The following is a 6,824-nucleotide window of genomic DNA, read 5'->3' as shown; positions in this document are numbered from 1 at the left end:
TTTTCAAAATTTTGATCCATTACAAAAGCTCACTTTACTCACATCAGCTCTATCAGAACAGTCATTAATACAAGCGTGGATCATTGAATTGTTTTTGGATTAACACGTTTATTCTGATGAAATTAACAGTTCATAGTGTCAGAGTCGCAGTGGCCAGATCCCCAAACATGCCCAGGTGTTCCAGAGGCATGATGGGATTAAAATGAACTCTCTGTATTGTATTTAAACGCTGATGTGATCCCTTACTGGAAAAGGTAAGGTATCAAAACACTTCAGTTATCATGTTATCTGATTTTTGGAAAAATGAAAGTGCACCATCACATCACCTGGAGACCAAGACAAAAAACAATGAAATTAAGGAACAAAACTGTTCCTGTAAAGTTGGATAGGTCTTTAATAACTGGTATAATCATTAAATAGCAAAAGAAGCATGTGTATAGATTAAGTATAACTTCAGGAGTTAGCGTAGCATAGCAGTGCTAATGTTAGTTAATGATGTGCTAATATGCTCTTTGGATTTTTTACGTTAAAACGTAACGTTTAAGAAACGTTTATCTATATTGCAAAACGTTTAACTATGACTAGTTCCAAATCGCTAAACCAGCCTGAAAATGAAGAAAACCTGAAACGATTACATGAGAGTAGAACTTGTAGTATTTCTGCAGGAATTAAGCCTTTATTTTGAAATTTCCGCGTCACACTGTATCTATTTCAGTGATAAGTAATGATGCTTAAAAGCTGGAAGAGTCACAAAAGGGTCCTTGACATCAGCCGTGATTGATACACAATTAATGTTATCAATAACAGCTGCACTCAAAATGTTACAGCCAGGTTTAGTAATGGTTGGTAGGCTCATGATGTTATGCTGATTCATTACTTGGTCTCCATCAATACGCTGATTTCCTCTGTGAGGCTTTTACTGCCTCCCAGTAAGGATCGAAAGTTTGCTCTCCACACACGCACACACACATTTTGTACATCATCCGGTCTAAATTGGGTTGATGGCAGTCAAGGGAGGCTGTTTATGGCTGCTGTATTCCTCTCTGTGTTTTTTCCACATTAACACGGTCAATCTAACTGCCCTGGCAAAACAGCAGAGACACCCATGAGCGCACAGTTATTAGCCTGAACTAGCAACTCTCACGTAACCATCAGGTTTAAGGAAAATAGAATAGAAAAAAGTATGTAGCAAAAAAGAATGCCACACATCACAGCATTTATAGCCATAGGTACTTTGCAATTCTTGTCCCTTAATGGGCCTTTGAAAAATGGAACTCAACAACAAATACACAGATAATACAAAAGGTATGTAGGAGAACCAAGGTGGCCTATTTAGAACCATTGTTCGGTCTGTCATTTCTGGGCTACTGTAGAACCTTCGTAATGCAACAGTAGACTCAATGAAGAGGGCCCTCCCCATGTGTGGAGAGGGTCCATACTAAGCTAACACAAACACAACAATTCTTAATTTCAGGTAATTATACACTAATTAAAACATATTTATTGATATTACAGTGGGTACGGAAAGTATTCAGACCCCTTTAAATTTTTCACTCTTTGTTTCATTGCAGCCATTTGCTAAAATCGAAAAAGTTCATTTTTTTTCGCATTAATGTACACTCAGCAACCCATCTTGACAGAAAAAAACAGAAATGTAGAAATTTTTGCAAATTTATTAAAAAAGAAAAACTGAAATATCACATGGTCATAAGTATTCAGACCCTTTGCTGTGACACTCATATTTAACTCACATGCTGTCCATTTCTTCTGATCCTCCTTGAGATGGTTCCACTCCTTCATTGGAGTCCAGCTGTGTTTAATTAAACTGATTGGACTTGATTAGGAAAGGCACACACCTGTCTATATAAGACCTTACAGCTCACAGTGCATGTCAGAACAAATGAGAATCATGAGGTCGAAGGAACTGCCCAAGGAGCTCAGAGACAGAATTGTGGCAAGGCACAGATCTGGCCAAGGTTACAAAATAATTTCTGCAGCACTCAAGGTTCCTAAGAGCACAGTGGCCTCCATAATCCTTAAATGGAAGAAGTATGGGATGACCAGAACTCTTCCTAGACCTGGCCGTCCAGCCAAACTGAGCAATCGTGGGAGAAGAGCCTTGGTGAGAGAGGTAAAGAAGAACCCAAAGATCACTGTGGCTGAGCTCCAGAGATGCAGTAGGGAGATGGGAGAAAGTTCCACAAAGTCAACTATCACTGCAGCCCTCCACCAGTCGGGGCTTTATGGCAGAGTGGCCCGACGGAAGCCTCTCCTCAGTGCAAGACATATGAAAGCCCGCATAGAGTTTGCCAAAAAACACATGGAGGACTCCCAAACTATGAGAAAAAAGATTCTCTGGTCTGATGAGACCAAGATTGAACTTTGTGCTCAGGACCTCAGACTGGGCCGAAGGTTCACCTTCCAACAAGACAATGACCCGAAGCACACAGCTAAAATAACAAAGGAGTGGCTTCGGAACAAGTCTGTGACCATTCTTGACTGGCCCAGCCAGAGCCCTGACCTAAACCCAATTGAGCATCTCTGGAGAGACCTGAAAATGGCTGTCCACCAACGTTCACCATCCAACCTGACAGAACTGGAGAGGATCTGCAAGGAAGAATGGCAGAGGATCCCCAAATCCAGGTGTGAGAAACTTGTTGCATCATTCCCAAGAAGACTCATGGCTGTACTAGCTCAAAAGGGTGCTTCTACTCAATACTGAGCAAAGGGTCTGAATACTTATGACCATGTGATATTTCAGTTTTTCTTTTTTAATAAATTTGTGTTTTTTTCTGTCAAGATGGGTTGCTGAGTGTACATTAATGAGAAAAAAAATGAACTTTTTCGATTTTAGCAAATGGCTGCAATGAAACAAAGGGTGAAAAATTTAAAGGGGTCTGAATACTTTCCGTACCCACTGTAGGTGCCATTTCTGCCTATGGATCCCCCTAAATGCTACACACTTGCCCTTTAAATGTAAAGTAATAATTACTTCAGATGACAGTTTTCAATAGTTTTCCTTTTTAAAATATCCTTTTTTTTTTTATTATAAATCATTTGAGTGTAATGTTAAGGAAATATAAGTTTTGTTGATTAAAAATCCATTTTCTTTTTTTCTCTCTTTGTAAAGCATATTTGAGTAAATATACAAGCTCTATACAAAAAGTGTTTGTTATTATCATGTATAAAGTAGCATCAAATGGAAATACTTGCGTGTTTCAAGTCCCAAAACTCTGCTCAAGTACAGAACTTAATTAAACTACTTTAATTAATAAACTTTAGTTAAATTCCACCACTGGCATATGAAGAGCTTAGCAACATAATGGTCTTCTCTCCACTGCGTGGGTTTAATGAAGACATAAAAAAGTACAGCAGGTACCAGTCTGACTACAAACCTTCGTGCAAGGAAATTAACGAGTGTATGGGAAGACACACACACACACGCAAGCACCAAGATAAATACAGTATTATCACATGGACGCACACGCCCAGTGCCAAGCAGAGGTTCACATTGTCCCCCGCCCCTTTTCGTCAGCCGCCACTTGATTGACCACTGATATTATGACGGGGTCATTGTAATGCTTCTGCTAAAAGTATCTACATTACCAGCAACCATTTCCCCAAGAATATTCTTAGGTTTTTGCTTTGCTTCATTAAAGGGAATTCATTTTTCAGCATTGCTTGAATTATACATTTCTTAAATCAGGCAGGATGACAAAAATAAAAAGAGTGGACGTTCATTGGAATGGATTACCTAACTCTCTGACCTACAACAAATTATTTTGGTCTCCGTTCTCCAATTTTCCATCTCTCCGTGAAGCCATGATGATGTCTGTTTTGTTTAATGGGTGAGCCATGTGCTGCCCATGGGAGGTTACTCTTCACCCACCCATACCTACACACACTCGACGTTGCAGAGTTTCTGTCTGAATGAGTAACTTTTTTTAATCATCACACCGGCCCTTCCATGTTTGACATAATACCTTCCTACATTGGAAACATTGGCAGTATGTTTGTACTTGCTGGTACAGACATTTGGAAAGGTCACAGCTCATTCATTACAAGAGCCTGGGGTCACAGGTCAGGACTAGCATTTTCCATCTGGACTGATCCCAACTTGTAACGCAGAGATATAGAATACAGGATGAGTGAAGGGATTCTAGAATGTGGTTTACAAAACCTGACTGACTAGAAGTTATGTTGGGTGCAGTAGTTAGCATGAATTGGCTGTCTTTCTATATATATGTTAGCCCTGTGATCGTCTGACATATTGCAGTTCCATTATCACAAAATTTTCCCTCAAATTAACGCACAATGTCCCAAAAGAAGACTGTCGCCAACCCAATGACTGACTGGGGAGATCCGAACATGTCAAATACAGACGCATGGTCAATGGCTCTACAACTCAAACTATGACGCTCTTCTTACCCCTCTAGCATCCGTTTTGCACTGGTCAATTTTCATTCATTTCATACATATACATTCCATTTTAACACAAACTTCTGTGTTCACAGGGAACAGCTTTGTTAGGTTTAGGAAGACATTGTTTGTTACGTAGTTATGTAGGCTAATTTATGTACGCAAAGTAAGTTAAGTACATTAAAATAATAAATAATAAATAAAAGTAACTTAAGTAGGTCAACGTTGGCTTTTAGTTTGACATGGGCAACAGACCCCTGGGTGAAAGCCCTGTGTATGTTTGAGACAGTCATCCACAAAAATCTAATTTACAACTGATATTTTAACCGGTTTTTTTAGGGGTAGTAGTGTGTTTTTTTACTTTGCCTGGCAGCTGAATTGGAGGACTGTTCGTTCGAGTATTTCTTCACTGAAAGAAGAGCAAACAAAACGTCACTGAAAGCTATCTCATAGCTCATCCAGTCACCTTTTTTTTGAAAGCGCCTTACCTTTTCCAAACAGGTTTCAATGACAATTCAACTTACAGTATATTGATACTATATGCATGACACATATTGATACAACCATACTTCTCAGATTGTTCTGTGCCAAAAAAAAACCATCTGGCGTATCAGGTTGCTTCTCGCTCCATCTGACTTCTGTTAAGTGTTTCGTCCCCAGAACTCAGTAATAAGTTGTTTTAGTACAATGATATAACTGCGGATAGGAATGATGATCAAAACTACAAAAATCAGACCCAGTTGTAATGAGATGCTCTAATTTACCAGATGAAATGAAGTGATTGCATGTTGTTACGTTGACGATGACTCTCTGGGGAAAGAGGAGAAGAAGTGAACACTCAAGCTGAGGCTTGTCACTGTTTTCTGCTTCTCCTCGGTGAGTAGATGAAGGAGGTTTGGAAGGGGACGGGAGAGAGAGCGAGCGAGTGGGGGAGTGTGTTCGGTGGACAGCCATTCATCCTGAGCTGAGGGATAGTTTCCAAGTCTCCCCCTGACATTCTTCTGGGCTCAAAGAAGCCCCGGGACAGAAGTGGCCCAAAACTGGCACAGACCGCCTCGGCGTTGCCAGGGACAGCCACTCTGGCGAGGCGTTGCTGGGGCCCAGCGCTGTTTTGTCTTCCGTTCTCACCTCACTTCCTGGTTTGGGTAAAAAAAAAAAAAAAAAAGAGGCTGGAGGATTATTAACCACCAGAAGGACCCCGTACTACACGGTAACCAGACAAGTAACCTGACCTCAGGACAGGCTTGCATGTCTTCATTCGGTTAGTTATTTATGTCTTCACGGCCACTGCAAAGCAAAGATCCATCCAGTGTTGGTCGTGGGGTAGATTTCTCAATCTAAAAGAAAAGATCAATCATATCTGCAGTAGTTAAACAGACCTGTGGCCAAATGAGTAGGGTCACACCAACCATGTCTGGTCTCTGACTCTACAGCCTGCAGTGTAACTTTTTGCATAAAGATCTTACCTTCTCACCGGATGAATAATGTCTTATCAGCCATACGGATTTCAGCAAAAAGGAAGTGTTTTCTTCATCATCTCTTATCTTCCTTTCCACACAGGAAGTGGAGATGTGACGAGCTGTTTAGGTTGTGTTCATCTTTCACCTACATTTGATAAAACACTGGTCTGTTTTATAGTCTAACTTACATTGTGAAGGACTGACGGAGCCAAACCTCCATACTACCATAAAGTGGAAAATGTGGTTACACCAGTTTTTCTAAGACGTGGTATTAGTATCGTATTATACGCTGAATATTCAAAACCATATTATCAGTAAAATATATATATTAAAAAAAAAAGCGATATACATTTTTCGCTGAAAAGTTTTGTTTTAATTTATGTTACTAAATCAGTTCAGGCTTTCAAAGTAAAAAATCTGCTTTAGTGATTTATTTTTAAGAATGCAAATAATAATAACTAAATCACCTGGTTATAGTACTGATAAGTTAGCATCAGAGCTGTAGACATTTTTCACTGTAGAAACGTCAAGCTGCTGCTGCGACTGCGAAGTTAGCTAGCTGAGCTAATGCTAGTTGTAAGCTAGTTAGGTTTTTGATCTGATGGTGGTGTTGTTCGACCATATGACCTCCCCCGAAATGTGGATTTGTGTTCCCAGCTTTGAGAAATGTATACTAGGTTGTGTGAACCAATCAAGAACAAGACAATTGACTTGTTTTTACTATGGCCAGCTATAGCAACCGGAGAGACAAAAGCACAAAGGGAAAAACAAAAAATGGAAAATGGGAGGAAGATTCCGCCAACTCTTCAATCTCTTCAACACTTTCACCAAATTCCATCTCTCATCGCAGAAATTTCACACTGTTTTCTAAATTTCTTACTAGCTCCAACATTCTACTATAAAATCTAAATTCAGACTTTCACTATTAAAATACCACCGATAGAT

The sequence above is a fragment of the Anoplopoma fimbria genome, chromosome 17 (genome assembly GCF_027596085.1).
Source record: "Anoplopoma fimbria isolate UVic2021 breed Golden Eagle Sablefish chromosome 17, Afim_UVic_2022, whole genome shotgun sequence".
NCBI lineage: Eukaryota > Metazoa > Chordata > Actinopteri > Perciformes > Anoplopomatidae > Anoplopoma > Anoplopoma fimbria.
The sequence above is the reverse complement of the archived record's forward strand: the minus strand, read 5'-3'. Positions refer to the sequence as shown.